General features: G+C 48.8%; 1 protein-coding gene across 1 annotated transcript in view; it reads right to left on the bottom strand.

Annotated features, from left to right (window-relative positions):
• The window catches only part of TEKT3 (tektin 3), a 64,443-nt gene extending 42,076 nt beyond the window's left edge, over positions 1 to 22,367 (bottom strand). The window contains exon 1 of the mRNA XM_074921774.1: positions 22,295 to 22,367. The gene's annotated coding sequence lies outside the window, so the exon portion shown is untranslated. The remainder of the gene's footprint in view (positions 1 to 22,294) is intronic.
• Positions 22,368 to 23,791: the final 1,424 nt, after the last annotated feature.

Genomic DNA, 23,791 nt, shown 5'->3' with positions numbered 1-23,791 from the left:
GAGCTGGCAACACAAGCCCATCTAAGATGACCTCAGTCAAATTATAAGAGAAGCTGCACTCAGCATGACCCCGCTTGTCACCAGCCACAAGACCAGAGGTGCAACCCCACCAGGAGAAAAGTTAGAAAACACACAGTGGCTTTTGGCTGGGAGTTTGCAGAAGGTTCTTCTGCCCAGGGTGAGGCACCCATAGCCCCAGGAGACCTCTGTCTCCAAGAAGAGCTGTGTCAGCCCTGGACAATGGTGCACCAAAGGGATGGGAAGGTGAGGTGGCTCGCCTGGAATTCAGACAATGTGGCCATTAGTCTTGGAGAACTGTTCTGTTACAGGGAGGGGGAGGAAGAGTTTTCCAGGGCAAAAGTGCTTATTCATCACCAGAACGCATTTGGAAATTGTCCAAAACCCAGCTGTTTGAAGAAGTGAAATTTCTCCTCAGCACGTCCGTCTTCTGACACAACTTTGAAGAAAGGTTTCTCCTCCCCACAGGAGGTGGGATCAGGGGCAGAAGTTCACTGTGGGACGGTCCCTCCCAGGCAGGGCTCCCTCTCTACTTCTTGGCTCTGCTTCTTCATCAGAAAACCTGTACAAGTCTCAGCCTGTCCTGTTGCAGGAAAAGAAACTGAGCTATTGGTAAACACAGTAGTTGGGAAAAATATCTTCATATGTAACCCTAGTCCCCATCCTGGGGTGCAGTGCCCCGGGAGCACAGCACACAGCACATCTCAGCACTCAAAACTGTCACCAAGCTGCTCCCAGGAGTGCCACCAGCACCTGGAGAGCTATGGGAGCATGAGCACAACTTGGGCAAGCTGCAGGATGGTGGGATGGAGGGATCTGTATGAAAACAAAAGAGAAAGAGTGAAAGACCAACTGGAAAAGCAGCAGGAAACTGCAGGAGAGAAAACTCAGGGACGTGTCCAGGAAAGAGAGGGACAGTAGCACAGTGTTGGGGGCTGTCCTGGAGATCCCATTGCTGCACTCCTGCCTGCAGCAACAGGGGCACGTGTGGGAGAAACTGAGGCTTATGGCAGTAGCTGAGCTATTGAAATTAATTTAATACCAGCTTTATATATCACAAACCTTTACAGGTGTTTCTCTGAAGTGACATAAGGTCTGATCTTCAGATGCTCCTCACATCCCAGCCCTCACACAGGCATTGCACTGTTGAGCAGCACTGGCCAAAGGAAAGAGCAGGCAGAGGCACAACAGCCCCTGCTTTGCTGCACCCATCCCAGCAAGGCCGGGTCCAGCAGTCTGGGAGCCTCATCCTGCTGCTGGGGCAGCTGCACCTGGCGGGACATGGGCTTCTTTCCACACTGCGGAAAAAAATCCCCATAGCTAAACACAGTGTAAATGCTGGCAGATACACAGACAGGAGAGACACAGAGAGCTGCTGTGACTGTCAGAAATGAGCATTTCCCATATGCATTAACTTGGCACACCTTGGGGCACCAAAAGGAAACTTTGCATAGCTCCTGCCAGGTGCCTGTTCGATAGCATAGCCTGCACACCTTGACCTTTAAGACAGATCAAATAAAATTAGTTTCTTGTACCAATACCACTCCGAATGCCCTAGAAATGAGAAGCTGGAAATGACACCCAGGATATGTCTCGGGCTTCGGGGCACCTCGTGGTCTCACACTGAGCCCCAGGCTGATGGCCCTTCCCTCAGTTTGGGCCTGACCATTTTCCCAGAAGGCCCCAAACCGCCGCGTCAGCTCACATCCCAGCGAAGACTCTTGCACCAAGGACAGGCCAAATGCCACCGACCTCCGTGAAGCCCCGGCTCATCCCAGCCTGGCTACGCTCACACCAGACGAAGGAACTGAGTGTTGCAGGGGCAGGAACAGACTTGGGTTCCTTGACTGACTGCCTTCACCACAAAACATCTTTCACAGGTCCAAATAAGTTTTAGAAGACAGAAGAAAGCGTGAGTCTTCACCTGCCCTACTGCATCATTATGGGGAAAGCAGAGTTTGCACCGCTGCAAGCGCCAAACTCACTACACCACCTCCCTACCCCACTGGCTCTGCAGGGGTTCACTCGGACTGGCCTGTGAAAACAGGATGCATTTTTCCATACTAAGCTACAGCCAAAGCCTTATGCAAAATGGAGCAATTTACACTGGATTCTGCAAGCCTTTCCCATAACCATCAAAGCAAGGAATAACCTCCACTCCCTGGGGAGCCACACGACCCCTGCTCTCTCCCACTTGCCAAGCGAACGGCACTTCCCAATCACACCACTGTGCAGACAGGCAAAACGCCACAACTGCTGTTACCTGGGTTCAAGGTCACCATTACAAGAAGTCTCCTCTAACTCCTGCACCACTCAGGTTTTATAGAGGCTCCCACCACCACTTCTGCAGCACTATGCTACCAGATCCTCCAGGGAGGAGAGTTTCCCGTGGAAGTGCTCACACACATCCACGTAGCCCCACCACAAACTGTCCTGCTTTCCGCAGCAGCACCTTTCCCTACGCATCCCACTTTGTCTAGACACTGGACAGTGGGCAGAGCATCCCTGTTTATCCATTAGAGAGTGAATCAGCAAGTCTAGAGCCCTGCTTGCTGTGGATTAGCTCTCCACTGGAAAAGATAGCCCTTGTTATCATCATTGTCCTTTGCCATTAATCTGTTCAAAGGAGTCTGGCCAGCAGCCCAGAACGGCTGGGGCAGCCACAGAGAGTTTCTGTTCCCCGAGCATATTTTCATCTCTACCACGCTGAGCTCCCCGCGGCCCTGCTAACGGCCTCAGCTAATAGCGGAGCCCGCTTCCAGCTCAGGGAGATCAATGGTAATTTAATTGCTACAGCATCTTCCAGGAAATGTGCTGCTGGATCCACGTATGGTTAGAAGGAAAACAGGGAGGTGAGCATCAGAGCAGGGCTTACCTTGGCTGTCACCCTGCTATAAAGCACCCCAAATTCAGGTACAACCCCTTTGAGAGAAGAAATTCTCAGTCTAGGTGATTGCTAGCTCTGGCGGCTGCTGCAGACCCACATGGTTTACCACCTTGGCACGAAGATGCAAAGAGATCCTGGTGAACACAGGGTCTGCTAAATAAACAGGGCTGGCAGCTCCCCAGCAGTTTATAACATGTTTTGATGCATTTATTGAGCTTGTAGGGCAGGGTCATACACTAAGAGCAGCAGGATCTGTTCCCTTTAACCCCCCTGCCATGTCCTCAGACAGAATCTTCTAAGAAGGGCCTGGGTGTCTTGCTACCTCCACTGAATTTTGCAAGCAAGATCAGCAACATTTTCTCTTTTTAAAGCATTTCATAAACTCTTGGAGATCCAACACAGTCAAACAAGCAAGAAAGAGCAGCCTTGGGGGAGGACCATGAAGGGACAAAGCATCTTGCACAGATGTAACGTACGAGAAGCTCTTTTCTGCTTTGCAGCAGCAAGTGTAGGATGTAACGGCAGACAGGCACATGACTTATAAACTCCACAGTATTCTGGATGCCTTCAGCCGACATAATTTCTGTGGGTGGCTGGAATGCCATCTATCTCCTGAGGCTGCTAAAAGGGAGCCCAGGATGCCAGCACCACGGGGGGAAATCTTTTGACCACAGAGGAGCTGCAGCAGAGTGGACTTCCACGCACCCCACCAGGAGGCTGACAGGTCCTTGTGTGAGGTCTGCGCACAACCAGCCCTCCCCATAGTAGGGGTCCTGCAAGAATTGTCAACCCTGGTTGCAAATCAAAAGACTTTTCCCAGCTGCTGTCTTTTGTGCCATCCTCCATCGCAGCTTTGGAATCTCACTGGCATTTAGGGAGTTATGTTTGGAGAGCAGCATGTCTGGTTCTGGCTCCTAATGACTCTAAAGAGTAATCTGTCATACACGGAGAGGACCATGGGCTAAAATGTAACTGCCACTACTCTTCTTCCTGCATGAGCAGCTCTTGCTAGTCCCTGGCATACAGTCAGGGCACCAAGCAGAGAGCTCCAAACCCCATCAGCAGTTTTAAGCTCCAGCTCCCTTGCAGCAGCTCCCCACTTCTGTGTGGGGAGCAAGCGACTGGTACCTCCTCAGCCCATGACAGTCCCACCAGCACACCCCAGCTCGGAGGATGCTACTGCACAGTACCAAATCAGTCTGTTCATCTCCAGCTTTGCCACTACGGCAGAACCAACCTTCCCTGCTTCCAGCAGAACAAATGTCACACCTACTGTGGAAGGAAAGGACCATGGCATAGGGAGACCCTTCTGCAGCTCTGCCCTCGACAGTCAAACAAGGCTTGCCACAGATCTTTGGCAGAACCTGCTCACGTTGCCTTGATCATCACTATTTGAAAAAAAGCAGTAGTATTGGAATGGGAGCTTGCCCCCAAGCAAGGACTGCAGTCCTGGAACAGGTTCACAGCCTGTGCTCCTTGGGCTCCACAGATGATCTACATTTTCTAGAGAAGGCATTACTTATTTTCCATGCTAGTCTTCCTAAACAGATAATGCAGAGTCTCATACCAGCACAGCTTAAGGCCTAGGAGAAAGTCTCGGTCTTCTTCCCTAGGCTCATTGGGAAGAGACCTTTTATTTATCTATTTAAAAACTGAAAATCTGTGGTCAAAACCAAACCAAAATCAGTTTGCGGTTTTCAGATTTCCAACAAGAAGCTGTAACACCTTTAAGAAAGCATCTACTGTGCATTAAAACCTTTAAAAAAAGCATCTAACAGTTTCATTTAGCTAGTAAGAAATTTCCATTAAGAGAAAAGTGGAAAAATCCCTTGTTCAACCCAAATTGCACATTCAAAACCACAGGACTAAGGTTGGACTTGAAGAAGCAGATGCCACCCACTAAAGACAGGGACTAAAGGTGGCTATATCCTTGGAGTTTTGTGAGAATGAGGTGTAGGGATTTGCCCTTGCGTTTGAGCCAGGGAAATCTCATCCAGTCTTTAAGTTTGCCCTTGTCCTCGCTGTGCAAACAAGCAGCTCAGCTGAAAGTTGAGATAGGGAAAACAGGGAGAGAGAAGGAACGGAAAAATGATCAGCCTAGAAAGACTGAAATTACAGCATTTGGGCTCTCCTTCCCATGATCCCCATCCATGCTACAACATCCAGATGTGCCTTGAACCCAAATAAAAGCAGGAACACAACAAAATCCCTGTAAAAGTGTTGGTTTCACTGGAGCAGATGGGTTGCAGGGTGGAACCACATTTCCAAGCTACCCACGGACTGCAAAGAACATCTGTGACCCACCCAGACGGTTTTCCGGCACCCAGAGCTCTCAGCTCGGTGCAGAGGTCAGGGCTGAACAGTTCAGGAAATCCAAACAGGGCTGGCGTACTAAAGCTTTCTGGACTTTGCTTTTGCATCTGCAGGGGAGGAATCAAAATGCCCTTGCTGATGCAGCGAAGGCACTTGCTGGCTGAGCAGGGCAGGGATGCACGGGCAAGGAAGGCAGCGCCAACCTCAGAGCTCACAGCAAGCCTGCGGGTGCCTCGTGGGGAGCCTGATGAGCTGGCACATACATAGGAATGGAGTTTATTGTTCCACTCAAGCAGCTTGGAGAGCAGGCCAGAGATCAGACTGAAGTTTGATGAAATAAATTGTTTGAGGCAAGATGGAGATCCTTGGCAATGTTCTGGAGACACACCCTCGGAGCCGCGTGTCATGACGAGCACGACAGAGCATGCCAGGCTTTAAGCCCATTGCTCATCGTGATTATTTTTCCTGCCTTTAAGGCTCTACCATGCAAAAGTTAAATCCCCCTGGGTCCTAGGAGACTGATCCTGTGAGGCATTGAATACTACCCACCTGCAGAGACTCTCATGACATCTGGACATTATCAGCCCCACCTTTCTGCCCACGCATCGTTTTCGTACCACAAAGACCTGGGAGTTTACTCCCACAGAAGTCAGTGTTGACCCTCCACCAAGCTGCTGTTCAAAGCATCACAACAGATCCATAAATACAAACATATAAACCCCAGCATCACATGATGAAGCCCTTCAAGGCACCATCTCTCCGCAGTTCAGATTGCAGAGTACAGTGCAGAGCGTTGCCAAAAATAACCAGTGCTTCTTGCTGAGTGGTAGCAGGACAGTCTTCTTGAAAAATACAGTTCATACAGTGTTTGAAAAGCCAGCGCTGGCCTTTGAAAACCTCTTCACCTGCCACCCACATCTGACCTCCCATTCCTGCTGAAATTGTAAAGAAAACAGTAGCTAGAAAGCTTTAACAACACACAATGTTAACAGACCCAAAACTCCTTGCAAGCAGGGTCTGACCTTGAGAGGTGCTTCAGGTAGCATTGCTTTAAGCTGTGTGGTAAAGGCCATTATCCAAATGCCATGGATGGGGAGGGGAGGTAAAGTGAAACGTAGTGATTTGGATCTTCCCCACCCAGCAGTGAGTGACCTGATAAAACCACCCTGATCACAGTCCTCATTATGCTTCAGAGTTAATTACAAAATTGAGGCTCAGACTCCATTGCGCTGCATCCCCGCCCTGGAGGTGAGCCAGGACAGCTTGCTGCAAGAGACACAGCCCTTGAGCACTCCAAGATCTTTGCAGGTGCTTCACATCTGGACATTTCCAGCACTGTGGTGTGGTATGGGGAGACAGGGAGAAAGTCGAAGCCACCAAGACCAGCCCTAAGGATGAGAGCACAAGGGTCCGAGGAGGTAATGTGCTGTATTGCAATTGGTAGCAGATTCACAATGAGAGCTTGTGTTTATGCACCAAGCTATAAATATTCCTTTTTGAAAAGGCATAACTGGAAAAATGTCTAAATGTCTATTTTTGCCTCCTCTGCTTCACCCACTCGAAACATTGACATCATACCAAGCTCCTACTGACACAGAGTCATTCCCGAGACCTGGAGCGGCACAACTGCCCCCAGCGTAAAAGCTGGGGAAAGGAAAAAAAGCATCTTTGTAGCCCGGGAGGACAGACAGAGGAGTGCTCAGGGAGGGGGAATTCTTGCATGAAGATGGCAGGTTTTCCTCTGCTCTTTGTTCCCAATAAAAATGATTCAGCAAAGCCCAAGTCCAGGCTGTCGCAGCTTTGCCCTAGGCTCACCTGAGGTCCGATACTACCCCAAGAGGCTTCCAGCTTCCAGGGTTCTGCCTTAACAGCCAAACAGCAAGTGGCTCTCTCCAGTCTCCCCTTCAGTATCATGTAACCCCACAGTATCATGTAACTCGCCACAGGCTTTGTGAAGAGCTGCAAATGATCAGAGAGCAGCAGGCACCGGCAGCTCCATCGCCTTGGCATCTGCACAGGACAGCAAGGACAGGTTGGGCACTGCTGGCAGCATCTGGCACCAGCCAGGAACTGTGATTTCTGGCAGCAGCTCAGTCCCTCCAGGGCTCACACACAAGCACTTGCAGAGGGTGCAACGCTCCCTCCCTCGGCAGCAAATGCTTTCCCGCCGGGAGCTGCTGCTGGCACAGGCGGCTGCGTGATGACAGATGAGTCAAGTGGTGAATGCAGACACAAAATTGTGGAGAAACACTGTTTTGGAATCACCTTGGTGTTAGCTGGGCAACCTTTGTTCACGACCAGCTTGAATTTCTACCTGCTGCACTCGTGATCGTGGTAAAGCACTCTGAGATGAAAGGTTCTCAGTGACAAATCCTCCAACAAAAAGCCCCACTTGTGAGGTTAAAATACTGAGCTAGAGGCACAGAGATACCCCGCAGACCTGATCTAGGGACTAGACCGCAGCATCCTCCCAGAGTCAGCACCATGTGCTGCTGAGGGTCTGTCCTGTGCCATGCTGTCAGATCCATGCACCTTACAGCCAGGCAGGTGTCCCACCCAGTGACACTTTTGTTAATGTACATCAACACATCGGTGACGTGTTCAGGAGCTCAGTAACGATCCTGAAACCCTCAGCAGCTTTGCATCCACTCAATCCATCAGCCAAGTCCCAAAGTAATATTAAAAACCTCACCAGGGGTCCCCAAGCCACAATGGCCACCATTCTCCCCAGCCTTCTCGTCCCACTCCTGGCTGCTGGCATATATATGACCAGACTCACTCCTGCAGGAAATCAAGTCCTATTTTGCTTAAATAAGGCAGTCAGCACCTGGCTTGTATCTATTTAATAACTTGAGCATCTGGTTTCCATACAGCAGGCAAGGAGCAACCACAGCATAATAAAAGTCATTTAGAGCTGCAATTAGCTCTGGGCCCCTAGTTGTATATTATAATAACTAAGTAGGTGCTGCTACATCTGTTGACAGATGCAAGGGATTCAATTCCACCCCATCCCCCATGAGACAACCTGCATCTCCTGTCCTCAGATCTCTGATGTCCCCTTGCACACATTCAACATTGCGCTGATGCTGTTGAGCCCTCCTGGCATCCCCAGTGCCACCTTCACCCTTCTCCGTCGCAGGCCAGGGCTCACCGATGCCATGCCCTGCTGTGCCTCGGCTCTCCCAACAGCGAGTGACTCCGACTGGAGCTGAACAGAACCCCTGAAGTACTTTACTAATGGTACTGAGCAGTACAAGCTGAAACATGGAATTACCGCTCTGCCAATTCACAGCTCAGTCCCTTTTATCCTCAGTGACAACAGAAAAGTCAAAATTTCCCATAAAATTAAGTTACTAAAAAACTCATTTTAAGAATTACCAAAGCCGGCATTTTGGATTTTTTTTTTTTCCTTTTGGTTTTTGTTTTGTTTTGGGTTGTTTCCCTTTTTTCCTACAAGTGCATTTTACAACACTTTGGTTTGCCTGTTTCTGTTTAATTCATGATAGAGAAGCAACACTTCAACCTTCACTAAAGACATAAAGCATTGTCAACTAGTCCTTATGATAAAATCATTCAATTCCTTTAAACTTTAATACCTCTGGCCGTTTTGCTGCAGAAAACTGTACTGCCAGAACATTTTCAAGGCGGCTTCAACATGCCTTAGCTTCAATGCACATACACAATCCAATCCAACTCGGTATTACTGTCCCTGCTGCAGAGAAACTGAAACCAGAAAAACCAGCTAATGTCTCCAGTGAGGAAGACAGGAGAGCAAAGAGCAGCCCACCACCAGTCCTGGACCTGACCATGGGACGGGGCCCCCCTCCTGGAACGAGGCCATTGCAGAGATGCCCCGGGACACCTTTCCGCAGTGAACTCTAACGCCTTCAGGCACATGTGCAAACACTTGCACATGCAAAAGAAAACCAAAAATGTTTTCTTAGTCACCTCAGCTACCATTTCCAGCTCTCTAGGGATGATTTCAACCTTTTTCTATACCATTTCTCGCCACAGAACTGCCTATAAATAACTGGTCTTTCAGTTGTAGAATGAGAAGGCCGTTCCCTGAAGGAGGAGGTGTAATAGTGAAAATGGTTTAACACAGAGGTATGAACAAGATCCCAGCCCTGATAAAGCCTCTATGCAGCCAGGAGAAGGAAGGCGGGTGTTTTTCTTTCCACTGTCCCAGAGCTGTACAACCACATACAATTCACACCTGTTTCAGCAACCTCTGCACAGGCAGGGCTGGCCTACAGCGAACCTGGAGAGAAATCAGCACCTTACCTCCCCCTTCAGCAGGAATATGCAATTGAAGAGCAAATCAGTAACCCTGAGAAGCTTGGACGGTGGTTCTCAGCACACCTGACACCTTTTCCATTTGCTGCAGTACTCCCACAACACCATCCTAGTGTCAACGACATACATCCACACTATTAAATAGAAGCCATCACCACCACCCCCCTTACAGATAGTGCCCCTGCAGCCCCCAGCACAGGAGGCTGGAGCCAAGGGGGTGCAAGGGGACAGTGCCCACAGCCCCCACAGCCACAATCAGGAAAGACACAGCCCCAGCTGGGTGTCCCAACTATTTCTGTAGTCACCATGTCAGAAAGGAGGCGAGCACATGACATCACCGCATCCCTTTTCCAGGATCCCTCACAACAAACAGAAAAGTCAGAGAGAAGAGCTGGAAACTAAGGTTTATTTATTTCTTCCCAGTTCTGTGGCTTGGGACCAAAGCCGCGGGTTGGCAGGCGAGACACGCTGCTGAACACAGGGCTCGTGATGTGCTGGGTCTGTGCGTGCGCAGGCACGAGAGGGCCAAGTCACCCGGGGCCCAAAATAGGGCAGGGAACAGATTTATATATACACCCATAGAAAACTCTAATTTCTTGGGTTTGTTTCATTTTCTAATTCTTTATGGTTTTTTTTCCTGCAGAGGCCCAACACTGCTTCCCAAAGCATTCAGCTGACAAGTGGCACTGGTCCCATCTCAGCCAAAATCACATGAGCTGACAGCAGCAGTTGGGAACAGTGCACTAGATGCAGCAGCAAATACTCCTGATTATTAGATAAGTTGTTTATAACTTCAGCAAAGTTTCCCAGGGCATATGGCTTCCTCAAGCAAATTTAATTTTGCAATTATTTTTTTTCACCATTACAAGAAAAATGCATTAAATGTTGAAATGATCTGACCTGCAGAAGTGGAATGTGAAATTAGAAGTGATCACCCCTGCAGGAGGAGGTGTCTTTTGCTGTCTTCATGACAAAAATTCCCAGCAATATTTGCCAGAGAAATGTGAGGTCACATCCCCAGCAGAGCCCTGGCAGCAGGAGAGCACTCCAGGGATACAGACACACACGGCTAAACTGGACACCCTCCAGCCCAGCTGGCCAGAGCCTCCTGCTCCCGTTTAGGTGCTCTCCTCACCATTGCTCTTGCTGGAGAAGCCACCTGACAGGTATGCAGGCTAGTACAGTCTTTGAGATATTTTGCCCAATTTGAACCCTGTCTTGCTCAACACACAGGATGGACCTTTTGTAGCAGAGATGGACACACTGTCAGAGGTGCCTACAGGCTCCACTGCACAAGTGAGATGGAAGGTGGCCATAGAGATGGTAATAGAAACCTGGATTCTACCTCTGTCAGCCAAAGAATAATGAGGTGAAGCCTTTGCAAATGGTTTTAAGAACTCTGGCAATGTTCCTCAGCACCTAGATGCTGAGCTGGCATACACCAGCAGCCAGAGACCTTAAGTATATGCTTTCCAGTATCACATAGGGGTAAGGACTACACAAAAATTCTCACATCACTCTGCAATTTTGACCTTAGCATCTCTGCTCATCTATAAAAGTGAGAAAGGAGTAGCAGCTTTGCTGCTGCATTGCTTGTCTTTTGATTTGTGTGCATGAAAGCATCACATGCATAGTCATAGACATAGACATACATAAAGTCTGGTAAAAGCAACTTGAACAGACCTCACACCCTAAGAACAGGCCGGACAGAGGAAAAGGGATAAAAGTACAGGCACATGCTCACTGTAAACTCCTCTCCCTTACAGTTCATGCTCTTTCAGCAACACACAGCTTCAAGGAGAAGAGACACTGATTCCCAGTGCACTTCACCAACATCTGTGTGGATGTAGATGCAGAGAGTCTCCAGCAGCCCCGCAGCCAAATTCCCACCAGGGCCGCTGGCACTCAGCGCCGATGCCAGCGGGGTCACAAGATGCAGGAGAGCAGAGAACTGGGCCCTGTGTGTGTGCCAGGCTGTGGGGGCATGCAGGCATCCGCATCTCCAGACCGTGCTCCGCACTGCAGCCTTTGAGGGGCATTTCCAAGCAGGAAAGCAGTAAACGGCTGGTGATGTGTGTGAAGCAAGTTCACGAGGAAGAGGTTACGGTTCTCTACAGACCTGAGAGCAGACAAGCACAAAATGCAACACCACCACCTTTTGTGCATGCCTGCTTTCATTCAAATGGGGATTTTAGGAGTCAAAACATTAAACGTTATTTTCCAGAGTGCATTAAACTACACATGAAACACTTGAGACCATCTTCTTTTATTTGTTTCTAGCTGCAGACAGATCATTTCTTCTTGCTGGAACATGTCAGGAAGCTGTGTGGCAGCACACAGAAGGGAGGTTTTCTTGCAAAAATAACCCTATTGCAAACGCTTGGTGATGGCGAAGTGCTCTCAGCCATGGCCATTCCTACAGAGTCCTTCCCAGTCCCGGGGGTGCTGTTACCTCTGCTCAGCTCAGTCAGCACTTGGGTTTCCTCCTCAAAACCAGCTTCTTGAGGCTCTCTGTTTGGCTCTGTCTCTGCTAGGCAGTTAGATGTAGCCTTTCTCTGCTCATCCTGCTCAGCAAGCATCTTGACCACGGGGGCTGTGTGAGTGGTGTAGGCAGGTCGGGGGCGGTGGCACTGGATGAGGTGGCTGGGCAGACCCATGTTGGCTGAGGGCAGCACATACTCTGGAACCCAAGAAACAGACACCATGAGAACACAGCCAGATACCTCCTGGCTTCTTGCCTCTCTGGGAAGGTTTAGAAAGAAGGATGCCTTTGGTGACACCAAGGGTGCTCTTTGGAGCCAAAGACAATGGCTTTGCTATGTCCATGGAGGGCCAGGCAGCGCAAAGGAACAGCAGTGCCATACCAGGTAGCTACTCTGAATCAAGATTCAAATAACCCATGCAAGAAATACAGATGATGTCCATCATTTCTAGTCTTTATGCCTTTATTTCTATACTTGAGCAAAAGTTGCACTGACCAAGGAGGAGCTGCAACAGGTCACTATCATGCCAAGAAGCACAGTGGGAAAGAAAAAAAAGGGTGAAAAAATATCAGCATTTCTCATTTCTGCAGTACTGACCAATGTACAAGATCTCACACAGCAAGAGAAGACCACACTGAAGATCTTCCCAGTCTCGGCTTTCTACACTAAACTCCTTAATCACTCAAGTCTAGCACCTCAAACACAAAGCCACAATGTTGGTAGAAATGGCTGGAGAGATTACAGTGAGCCTACTTGGGAAGAAGTCTGTCCAAGGGAAACTTCAAAACAGAAATTCCCAGAAAAAAAAAAATGCAGAAAAGGAAGATACATTGAAACAGATCTTGGAAAATTACATCACTGGTATTAGTATTTTTAGATACAAGGCTTTTCATAAAAACGTCTTATTTTCACTTAGATGCAATTAGTCCTTCAAGAGTTCTATAGCACAAAAGCAGAGTTTTCAGTCTCAAATATTTTATTTTTCACTACCTTTGCCTAATGCAACAGTTAATTATGACTTCAGGGTGCCAGGCTGCCTTGTCTAGACCATGCTTTTGCCAAGAAAGTTTGGACCAGATGATCCCCGAGGTCCCTTCCAACCTGGTACTCTATGATTCTATGACTACACAGACAAAGTAGTAAAATGCAATCTTGCTTAGCACAAACAGCTAGGACGAGATGGTAGGAGAGTATTGCTGATAAAGGGTTCCTGAAGGTCCATTGCTGTCAAAGGGATGAACTTCCATGCTGCAGCATATTTAAAACCGGTCTGTAACAAGCTATGAACAGCAGCCTGCAGGCAAGAAAGGAATGAAAACCAAAGATGGAGCGGAGCACCCATCCTGCAGTCAGGCTTTTCCTTAAGATATCCACACTTACGAGTCTGAGAATCCCCCCAGTCAAGGAGAGGAGGTGGGGTAACTCAGTTGCCCTCAAAAGAAGCAAGGACAAGAAGTGGCTGCTGTGGAGGGCAGCAGAGGCAGAACACAGTCCTATCAAAGAGCAAGGCTATTTGGTTTACAGATGTGGAAAGTCCAATCCACAAAATAATGCTGAATGTTGTTCCTTAGATGCTTTATGTACCATCTCCCACATGAAATAGAGGCCAGTAAATACTTATCTCCTCAGCCCTGTTTACCAGGTGTCCCCAGAGGGCACAGCAGCCCTTGGTTGCCCTTCCCTAAGTTTGGCCAAGCCAGGAGCACAAGCCAAGGAGGCAAGCTGCTTCAGGTGGGATTTACAAACCTGCCCACATCACACACATCTCCCTGTTCCTAAATCAGTCAGGAGTCAGTGGAAAGCCCAGTCTCTACCTCTCACTGTGCACTATTTTATATTCTTTTTAAAATTGGGACTAATTCTGCCTCTTTTCTCCCCTTCTCTCCTGCAGAGGGTCAGTCCTTTGTAACCAAGCTAGGTATATCAGGGAAACACCCAGAACAGAAACACCCCGGGGTTTGTTAGGGCTCCGCTATCCAGCTGTGACACCCAGGGTCCTCATCAGAAAAGCACACCAACCTTGGGTGGTCAGAGATGGGGACAGAGCTGCGAGCATTTCTCCCGAGGTCCCACCATGAGCTCCTGGTGGACATTAGAAACGAAAGGCTCAGAGCTCCGAGTTACAGTTTTAGAGATCTGGGAGCATTTAAAGAAATATGCTGCTTCAGATTATCTGTTGCTAAAATTGTAGGGATAGAAGGAGGAAAGAAAAGTGTCTTTTCAGTGGCTTCTGCACCGAGCTGCACCCTGTAGGCTCCCAATCCTGAGACCCTGCACCATGGCCACCGCTCCTGCAGCCTCTGTCGGTGCTGCAGCTGGTGCCAGATGGGCTCCGGGTGTGCAAAGCATCAGGACTGTGTGTTTTGCACAAGCTGTGCTCCCACTCGCGTTGCGGGAAGGCGCCGAGCTCTGCCCTCCCGCGCTCCCCCTGCTCGGCCCCAACCCGGCACTCGTGCTAACAAGAACTGGGGTTTTTTGCATCCCAAGGGCGTGCGTTGGGGCTTTGCTCGCTTCTGCTGCGTGAACCGTGCTCTCTAGAAACCACCAGCCACCCTCCCCACAAGGGAGACATCAGCAGATCCAGCCGGGACGCCCCCATGAAGCTGACAGCCCGGTAGCGGTGTACGGGGACGATCGGCCAACGGGCAGCCCAGGCTCTTCCCGAAGTTTATAAATAGAAACAGCCCGACGTGTTTGCAGAAAAAAAGTTTCCATACCAAAAAAGTTTCACCGCGGTCACACTGCTGTAAAGTTATGCCATTCTGTACCTACGCTATATACACACATGCTCAGCTTTATAATCAGGAAAAGCCAAACCAAAAAAAAAGTCTTGTTTTAAATTATGAGCTTTCAGACAGTGGCACGCTCTGTGCTTCAATGAAATGTTTATTTTGACAAGCTGAGATAGTCCATGTCTCTTCAAATGCCTGTTCTGACTCACTATTTGGAGTTTTTAACTCTTGTTACAGAACAGTTTTACAATTTAGATCATCAGGTTAATGTGCAGCAAAAACCACTACAAGAGGGTTAAAAAACTCCCACTTGTTAAAGGAGAATTCAACAATTTTTCAAGTGTTTCTGATGACTGGGGAGTGCGGGCTCAGGCCGTGCTCCTGGGAGCCGGGATGGAGAGCGGGACACCCCAGCCTCGGCGGAAGGAAGCCGCGGGCACAGAGCGGCTCTGAGCCACGGCGGCGAGGATGCATACGTGCGAGCTAAAGCACTGCAACCCGCCGGATAAAACAGCAGGATCAGGCACCAAACCACCCTAGCGAAGCACAAAAAGAGCTGATCTGAAGCCCTTTTCCCCACTTTTATAGGCTGCAGCTCAGGTCTTTGTAAAATGAATAAACACACTGAGTGAAACCCGGGCGCCCAGCCACTGCACGGGGCTGAGCTGTAAATTTAATTCAGCGGTAACAAAGCCCGTGGAAAACGCCGTGTGCCCCAGAGGCGCAGTGAAACCTCCCCAAACAACTGTGAGATGGGTGCCAGGGGGTCGGGCAGGGCGACAGCAAGCGTCACAGCCAAACCAGCAGCACCACTGCCTCACAAAGCCAACACAAGCTGAACGTGGGTGAGGACCACGCCGTAAGGAGATGGTGAGCTGTTTCTGCATATAGCCACAAAACAAAATGTGCTGAATGTTTTTCAGAACAAACAAAAAGATCCAGCTGAGTCCCTTGCCCAAACAATCAAATGGGCAGTGAAAAGGCAAGGAATGAGCACAATGAGGCAGTGGAGTAGGGAAGGACAAGGGTTACAGCGCAGAGATGTGGATCCAGCCTGCACCTCTCACTTGCATGCCTTGTGTTTTTGTTGGAACATTTACCTTTGCTGTACCAAGCCAGATGGTCCCAGCTCAAAGAGTTCCTGATAGAGGCTAGCTAAGCTCATGAGTTCGGGGCAGGACATGTGCATGCACTAGGCGTGTCTCCTAATATTTCAGTGTTTTCACAGTTTTATTTTGATCCTGGATAAATACTGATATTTCTGTGGTATTCATGTAGGCTGGGGTTTCAAAAGAGCCTTGGGCTCAGCTGTGTCACCTAATTGCTACAGCAACATCTCACAGGGCAATAAAATAAAAAGGTTTTAGAATTTCTTAAATGGTGAGGGGAAAAAAAAGCAGTGCAATGGACAACAACCCCAGTTTGGATACTTGATAAGGTGTGAACATTTGGTTACAGGATAAAGTTTAGATACTCACCAGGTGAATTTTCCTGGGTAGTTGTGGGTGCTCAGGTGCAAAGAACTTCAGATAAGGCCACAATATCTGCCTTCAAATTACCCATGTTGGAGCACTGAGACAGAAGCTGATGCAAATCCCAGACGTTTCTCCTCTGACCTTATCTCTAGCCCTTCCCAAACCAGCAATAACTAGAGAAGCCCCAAGGAGAGAAGACACAAACATCACCCTGACCACAGAGCCTGGATCCATCAGCTTTTCCTGCGTTACATCCCTGTGGAGGCCACCACAGAAGTTCACACCAACAGCACGACAGGAGACAGCCAGATACCATGACAGCACTGGGAGCTGAAGAAGGGAATGCAAAGCACTGGAGAAAAGATACCAAGGGAAAGCCCAGAGTTTACAACATCTCCGAGTGAAATGAGATGGGATCATCAGCCACCATTTGTTATTTACAGCTTGTGCTTGGCTACTGGCCTGGAGTTGATTTCAGAGCCCAGGGAGAAAAGGCTCCGCAACATCTCTGGGAATCCTCTAAGCACATCAATTCCTTTGCTTCATAAGCACCTGCCAGTGAGACCCATCTCCAGGACTGGCCCGGTAAGGGCCTTCCAGAGCAGAATTGGGTTGACCTCCCTCCCACTTCAGTGACAGGATTATTGACTGCCAGTGCCTCTGCAAACCCTGCTTGGGGTTGCTCTGAAGCTGCCCACACCGAGACGTCTGCTCCTGAACTGCTCTAATGGAGAGCTCTCCAACACATTCCTGTCCTGTCCCGACGCCAGCTCAGGATCTCACCAGCATGTACCGGGGAGCACCACGGGGGGATCTTCACATTCCCTCCAGACTGTGGTTTCCAGTGACAAACCCGATCCTAGCACGTGTACCCTGATAACAGGGACCAGCTCAGCACCAGGGCTGGCCTGTCACACACCACCCGATGCAGCTGAGACAAGGCACACGTCTTCCATGGTCACAGCCATCAGCCCAGCTGCACACTGGGAAAAGGGGCTCCTCAGGTAAAGTACAACCCCAGCCTGGCTGCTCCCTGCCGTCACGAGTGCCAGGACTTCCCCCCCAAAACCACACGTTCCCCTCCCATCTCTGCTTCCACCTCATGTTCTTCACCATCCGCTCTTGCTGTCCATCCTCGGTAGTAGGTGCACTGAGAAGAGAGGCAGCCAGGTTGTACGAGGCTTTCCATCCACATCCCATCCTGTGCTTTTGTTGAGTCTCAAACTTGGTACACACCTGAATTCACTGATTCCTTTCCCCGGGATAAGTATCCAATGCTAAATATAAAGAAAGAACCTGACTGAAGTAGCAAAATCAGACAAAAGCTAAAAACAACAATTATGAGACCAAAGGCATTGGGGCACCTCACCTGCTCAGGTACAACTATAAAGCCATCTTAGTATTGCCTTTCATTTGGGACAGCTGAGAGCCAGGCCTCTATAGCACACAGACATTCCTGAAAAATTCAGGTTCACAGTGTTGAACTTCATGTGCCCTTGAAAGTGCCAGCCCTGGAATGTAAGACCAAAAAAAATCTCCCACCTGGAAGCTTTCCAAAGAGGGCCTTGAAGGATGTAACATCTAGAATGGGACTGTAAAAACACCCTGTGTTAGCTTAACTTTTTCCTCCTGAAATAAAACTCATCCAACCCAAAAATTCCCTATTGACTTGAGTGTTTTTGAAAACCCCATCCACAAGAGCAGCATTGATCAAATCCAATTTTTTTTTTTTTTTTTTTTTTACTGTCATCAGTGGAACGGTATCTATATAGAATAATTCAGCAGACTGACCTGACTGTCCCGAGCAATGGGCAACCCTCCAGCTTTGCCCACCCAACCTGGCAGGCAGCGGCAGCCTGCGTCCAGCTGTGCAGGGCTGGGCTCTCCGTCTTGCTCGTGGGGGAGACTGTGCCTCCTTTTAGGATGGGGGCCAAGTAGCACATCAGCTATTCAAGGCGAGAGAAGACCTGCCATCCTCTACAACAGATGAGGTTAACCTGTTTGGGCTTGCAAGGCAAGTGCAGCTTCAGATCAGACTGTACCTTCCCGACTTCATACCTGACCAGACTTTCATCTTAATGTCAAGTGGAATGTCTCTGAGGACAGCCTTAGATTCAAGACACACGTATAGACAGTGTGTGTTTTACCAGAATGCTGATTTTACACCTGTGACCATTCTTCTTGGAAATTTATTTTCTGGCAGACCTTTGCAAAACCCTCAATGTTAAAACCTCTCCAACCTGCTCTGGAGAGTCAGCCAGGCCACTTTACAGGGGCATTACAGTCCTAATTTTCAGAAATCCTCTTAAACTCCAAGATTCTGGTAAAGTTTAAGATCCAGAAATCCACTTTCATTCTTCTCTCCAACACAAAGACCCAGCTCCTGATTGTCCACATTGCTACATACATAGGGCCATGGCTACAGCTAGTTTGTACATTCTTCAAGTTACTGCAGAGGGCATTCAGTGCACAGTGTCCTCCAGATCCTCTGGGTCAACTTGTGACCACGTATGAAAGCCAAGAGCTCTCTCTGGGCTCTGGTCTGGGTGGGACCTGCCATAGCTCCCGACACCAGAACACAGGACAGCAGAGGAGGAAGGTGCCTCATGCCTTTCCCACAGCCATACAAAGGCTCACCACCTTCACCCACAAGTACCACAGAGAAGCAGTATTTCTGAAATGTATCCTAGCATTTGCAAATACACTCAGTCCAAAAATCAAATCAAAAAGGCTCTTTTGTACACAAGAAGGCACCACCTCTACTCAGCTTTGCTGGATCGGCAGCAGCCTGACCAGAGCCATCGACCCACTCAAGCTGCTTCCCGCTGGTTTGGCAGCATGAGCCTCCAGCCTGCTCATAACCAGGCTATTAAATCAGGTTCAGGTTGTTTGGATACCAGAGCAGCACAGTTCAGAGAGTGGAGTTTAAAAGACCCCTCTCTTAAACAATGATCCTTTTGAGATGCTGAATGAAAACAGGCAATAGCAGCACTTCAGCACAGAAGTCACCAACAAGAACTACGATTCGTATGAGAATGGCGACACGTGGCCAACTTTAAATCCAAATCAAATGTTTCTGAGCTTCAGGACACTGACAGTCAAAAGTCCAAATGCCTCTCTAACTGCATCCAAAGAAGCAGCACCAAAGCCAGGCACTTCCACAGGCAAAAGGGGAAGATTGTGTTCACAAACAGATACACAGGAGCAACATCACGCAGTGAACACAGCTTCTCTTTATTAACCAGAATATTAAAGCACATGCTAAGTTTTGTTCAGGCTCTCAGTTAAGGCCTTCTCTAATTTTCAGACATTATTAATTCACTTAAAATTAGCAGGCTGTGCTGTATACCTGCCATTGTGTTATGCTTCGTTTTGCTCATTTTCTTTACCTCTTCAGGATGGGAAGAAAACTTAAGACAAAGCTCTGTTGCTAAAACCCTTGGTCAATAAACATCTCCCCCATGATCTACAACTCTCTACTAAGAGTACACAAGGGAGCTGGTAGCAGGGAAACAGTAAGGTAACAGCCACTGCTTGTTTTATTTTCTCCAACTACAGGTTGAGTTATTCTGTGTAATAAAAGGAAAAATTATCCCAAGAGAACAGGGGGGAGGAGGGGTTGCTTTTTATGAAAGACATTTAAGTCATAAAGCATCCAGCACTTTGCTTCATGCTACGACTCATGCGAGTTTTAATTCTAAGAGAGTTGCTGGCAGCAGTACAGTTTTCACACTCTTATATTTAGAGAGGCTTGCCTGAAAAATGGCCAGAGCTGTCTCTTATAAATCAGGTTGTTCTGACAGTGCCCGGAGCAAGCAGTAAAGGCAAACGGGGGGAAATGAAATTACATGCTGCAAAGGGAACTCTGAAATAATAAGCTTTTATTTTTGTCTTTTCAAAAGTTCACAATAATTAGAACTATTTTTTCCTCTGTTCTTTCATTTGTTTTTAAGCCAGCCCCTGCTGACAGGCTCTGGGCCCCCAACCTCTGGTTCTCATTCATTTGTCTTTAGCCATGTGGTTCCCATATTCTTGGCTGGGTGTGTGAGTTGACATTGCCAAAGGCTGGGGTGGAGAAGACACAGCACTCGGTTCGCTCTGGACATGGGACCCCGTGCAGCACACCCCTGCCGAGCAGCTTGCAGGCAGATGCATTCCTGCAGCACAAGGCCAGGCCACAGGACACCCAAGTCGGTGGAAAGGGTCTGCCTGCAGTGGGCTTGGTATGGAGATCACATCTTCCACTGACATGGGATTTTTTTCCTTTGAACTGGAACATCTCCCTTTCTACAACCAGATAGAAGTAGCACTGAAAACTGCTGATCTAAGTTGGGAAGCTATCAGCAGCTGGATGTCCCTTCCTTGTCCCCAGGTCCCAGGGGGGAACTACATCCACTCTTCCAAGAAAACTGACACACACCATCGGGTGTATCTTAATGCTGTATTTTACAATCTTGGCTTAGCCTGCATTGCTGGGGGATCCTCAGGACAGGAATTTCCTGCCCCCAAGGTTCCTATCCAAAGATTTTTCAACCTCTCAGTTTAAGCAACGAGTGCTACTCTGCCAGAAGTCAACTTCAGACCTTACTAGTCCTACACAACTCAACAGCAGTTTGCTCTCATCTTCAGCAGAATTTTAATTTGACCCTCAGCAAGAAGCCAGATGGAACAGCAATTGCTAAATGAACTGCTGGGAACCCAATAAAGCTGATAAAAGGATAAGAGCAACAAAACTACCCTTTATTCATTCATTCATCGGGTTTTACTGTTTGAAGTTCTCCATGAACTGCTTCCAACCCAAACTCCTCCCCATACATGTGAACTGGAAAGCTGTGTGATAACGATGGAAAGAAATAATCACAGGCTCTGAAAGAGCTAGAGGAGAAAAAGATGAGCAGAAGAGGCAACAAGACAGATTTGGGAACTCAGGATCCCCAGGGAAGGGGAGAAACCCTACCTGGGTGCTAGGGCCACAGTGAAAAGCCAACAGAAGAAACAAATAGCTCAACAAGTGTTTTATTTCTGTTTTTTCCAGGATGGGCTTGATCTAACATCAGGTGGAGTTGACTGGTGCCCATCCATTGCCTTCAAGGGGCTTTGAAACCACTGGAAATTGAAGCATGGGATAAACTATGATGGCCCAAGAGCAAATAGCCAAGAACCTGCCCCAGGTCAGGAGGTACCATCACATCACCCCAAATGGGTGCTGAGGTGGAGGTAAGGCCTAAACCCATGTGGATCACATCCCCTCCACCACCTCGCCTCTCTCCAGAGCTGTGTTCACAAGCTCCGCCCTAACCCCAGGGTCCACACCCAGTTACCAGCACCAGCTTCCACCCCCAACAGCCCTGAGTTTGAAAACTGAGTGTGGAACATAAGAGAAACAAAAATTAGGGTTTCCACAGCAGCAGCAGTTTGCAGGCACTACATCCCCTGAGTTTCACAGACATGTTTTACAATGCACCCAGTGATATATCAGGTTACACGGCCGAGAACAGGAACATGGAGCAGCACACGTGTGCGGCACAGCTGAATGAACAATAACCGCAGGAACGCTGCTGGCACTCACATTTAGTCTAATTCATTTTTACTTTGCAGACACAACATTATAGTCCTTTTTTCACTTCTAATTTTTCTTCTTATAAGGGGGAAAGGAACATAATAGAAAAAAAAAAAAAAAGAGAAGGAGGACTCCATGCTAGAAGTCTTCAGCGTTACACCGAGACGCTCCAGTGTGTATATGCAAACAGCAACTAAAATAGAAGGGGCGGTTTCCCAGCTGCTGCAATCTGTGTGGTGCTATTAGTTTGACAGTCACTTAAACCAGGGGAACATCTGATCCCAAAGGAGGATGGGTGATGCCCTGGCAAGAGCAGAACAAGGTACTGGGCCAGGCTGGTGTAGACAGGAATGGTTCACCAGCCTCCCTGCGGTTCTGCTCAGACCTGGAAGGAAGAACTTGCCCCCTGCTATCAGTTTGCTGAATTAAAAACAGCTCAAACTACTAATTTCTTTTCAAAGACAGCTTTAGTTGCCTTTCTTGCTACTCTCTGCCCCACATCTCCCCTAGCTAGTCCTGCATCTCCTCACCTGCACAAGCCTGGCCGGGAGGTGGACGAGGGGGCTGGGCTGTCCATCCTGCGGGCACCACCGAGCAGGGGCAATCCCAAACTGGGGGAGCAGCCAGAGCACAGATATTCAGGAGAAAGTGCTTGTTTATGTGAAAACACAAGGAGGCAAATAGTTGACATTAAGATTTTGGGGAGGCTGTGGGACTGGGCTATTTCTTTCAGCCCTCACACAAAGGGACCTTTTTTATCTTGCTGTAAAACAGAAACGATATTGAAGGGTCTGTGGAATTTCTGGGCATTTTTTTCCCCTTGGAGACTCAATGGCCCCGCACTCCAAAGCGACAGATGAAGTAGGATGCAAAGGACAAGACGTTCAATATGTGGCTCTGTCCCCCTGCTGCCACAGCCACCCCCCCCCCCACCCCCCCCAACACTTTACCCCCAAGAGGTCCTTAGTGCCTGCAGCAGCCAGGGGGGCAGAGCCCAGAGGTGCTCCACCAGGGACCAGTGCTCACACAGCTGCACCCCTGCCTGGAGGTGCTGCAAATACTGGAGGAAGCCATTTGCTGAACACATCCCCCTTCACAGAGGGGACTGCAGCTCCCGCACCCACTCTGCTGAGGATCTCCAGTCTGTCACCTTGCATCCAGCTGAGATACGGTGTTTCAGGCAACAGCCTGGAGTCAGGACAGGTTTGCTGGACTCATCATCCCACATGAGTCTCCAGCTTCAGCCATCCCCAAGAGTGGCATCAAGCCCACCCCAGCTGCCCCTCCATTCACATGCTCCTGTCCCAGCAAGGACCAGGATACATGTGCTGCTGCTTCATCAGTGCTGTTCCCAACTCTCAGTGCTTTCTTTGTGGATGTGTTACACAACACAGTTTTTCCCCAAAAATGTTTCCTGCACCAGTGCCCACAGGGCTTGGACCAGCCCAGAAACTGCCAAACACACCATCAACTGCAGACAGGGCACCTATACAACATAGCAGAGCTCTTCATCTCATCTTGGCAAAAGCACAGAGATTTCTCCAAGTGCAGAAAGGTACATGGATGTACCTGCTACCTGACTCTCCATCAACCCCTGCCACCTCAAAGACTGTAAGAGTTTGGCACAGACCCCACCACACTGCTCATCCTGAGGCTCCTCACAGCCCCAGGGCACTTTCGGCCCACAGATGATAGGAAGAGCCAGTCCTCTGCAGGCAGCCAAACTCTGGAAGCAGTCGGGACAGTGAATCCCAAAATCATCTGGGTTGGAAAAGCCCTTGAAGCTCCTCCAGCTCACCCTGACCGTTCCCAACTCCACCAGATCCCTCAGTGCTGGATCAACCCAATTCTTCAACCCCTCCAGGGATGGGAACTCCCCCCCTGCTCTGGGCAGCCCATTCCAATGCCCAACAGCTCCTTCTGCACAGAAATAATAATATCCAGGAATATCTGAATATTCCTAATATTCTGAAAAGATCCATCACTGGCAAGAAAGCAACGTCTCCGTGCAAGTGAAATGCCAGATA

The sequence above is a fragment of the Athene noctua genome, chromosome 18 (genome assembly GCF_965140245.1).
Source record: "Athene noctua chromosome 18, bAthNoc1.hap1.1, whole genome shotgun sequence".
NCBI classification, from domain to species: domain Eukaryota; kingdom Metazoa; phylum Chordata; class Aves; order Strigiformes; family Strigidae; genus Athene; species Athene noctua.
The sequence above is the reverse complement of the archived record's forward strand: the minus strand, read 5'-3'. Positions and strand labels throughout refer to the sequence as shown.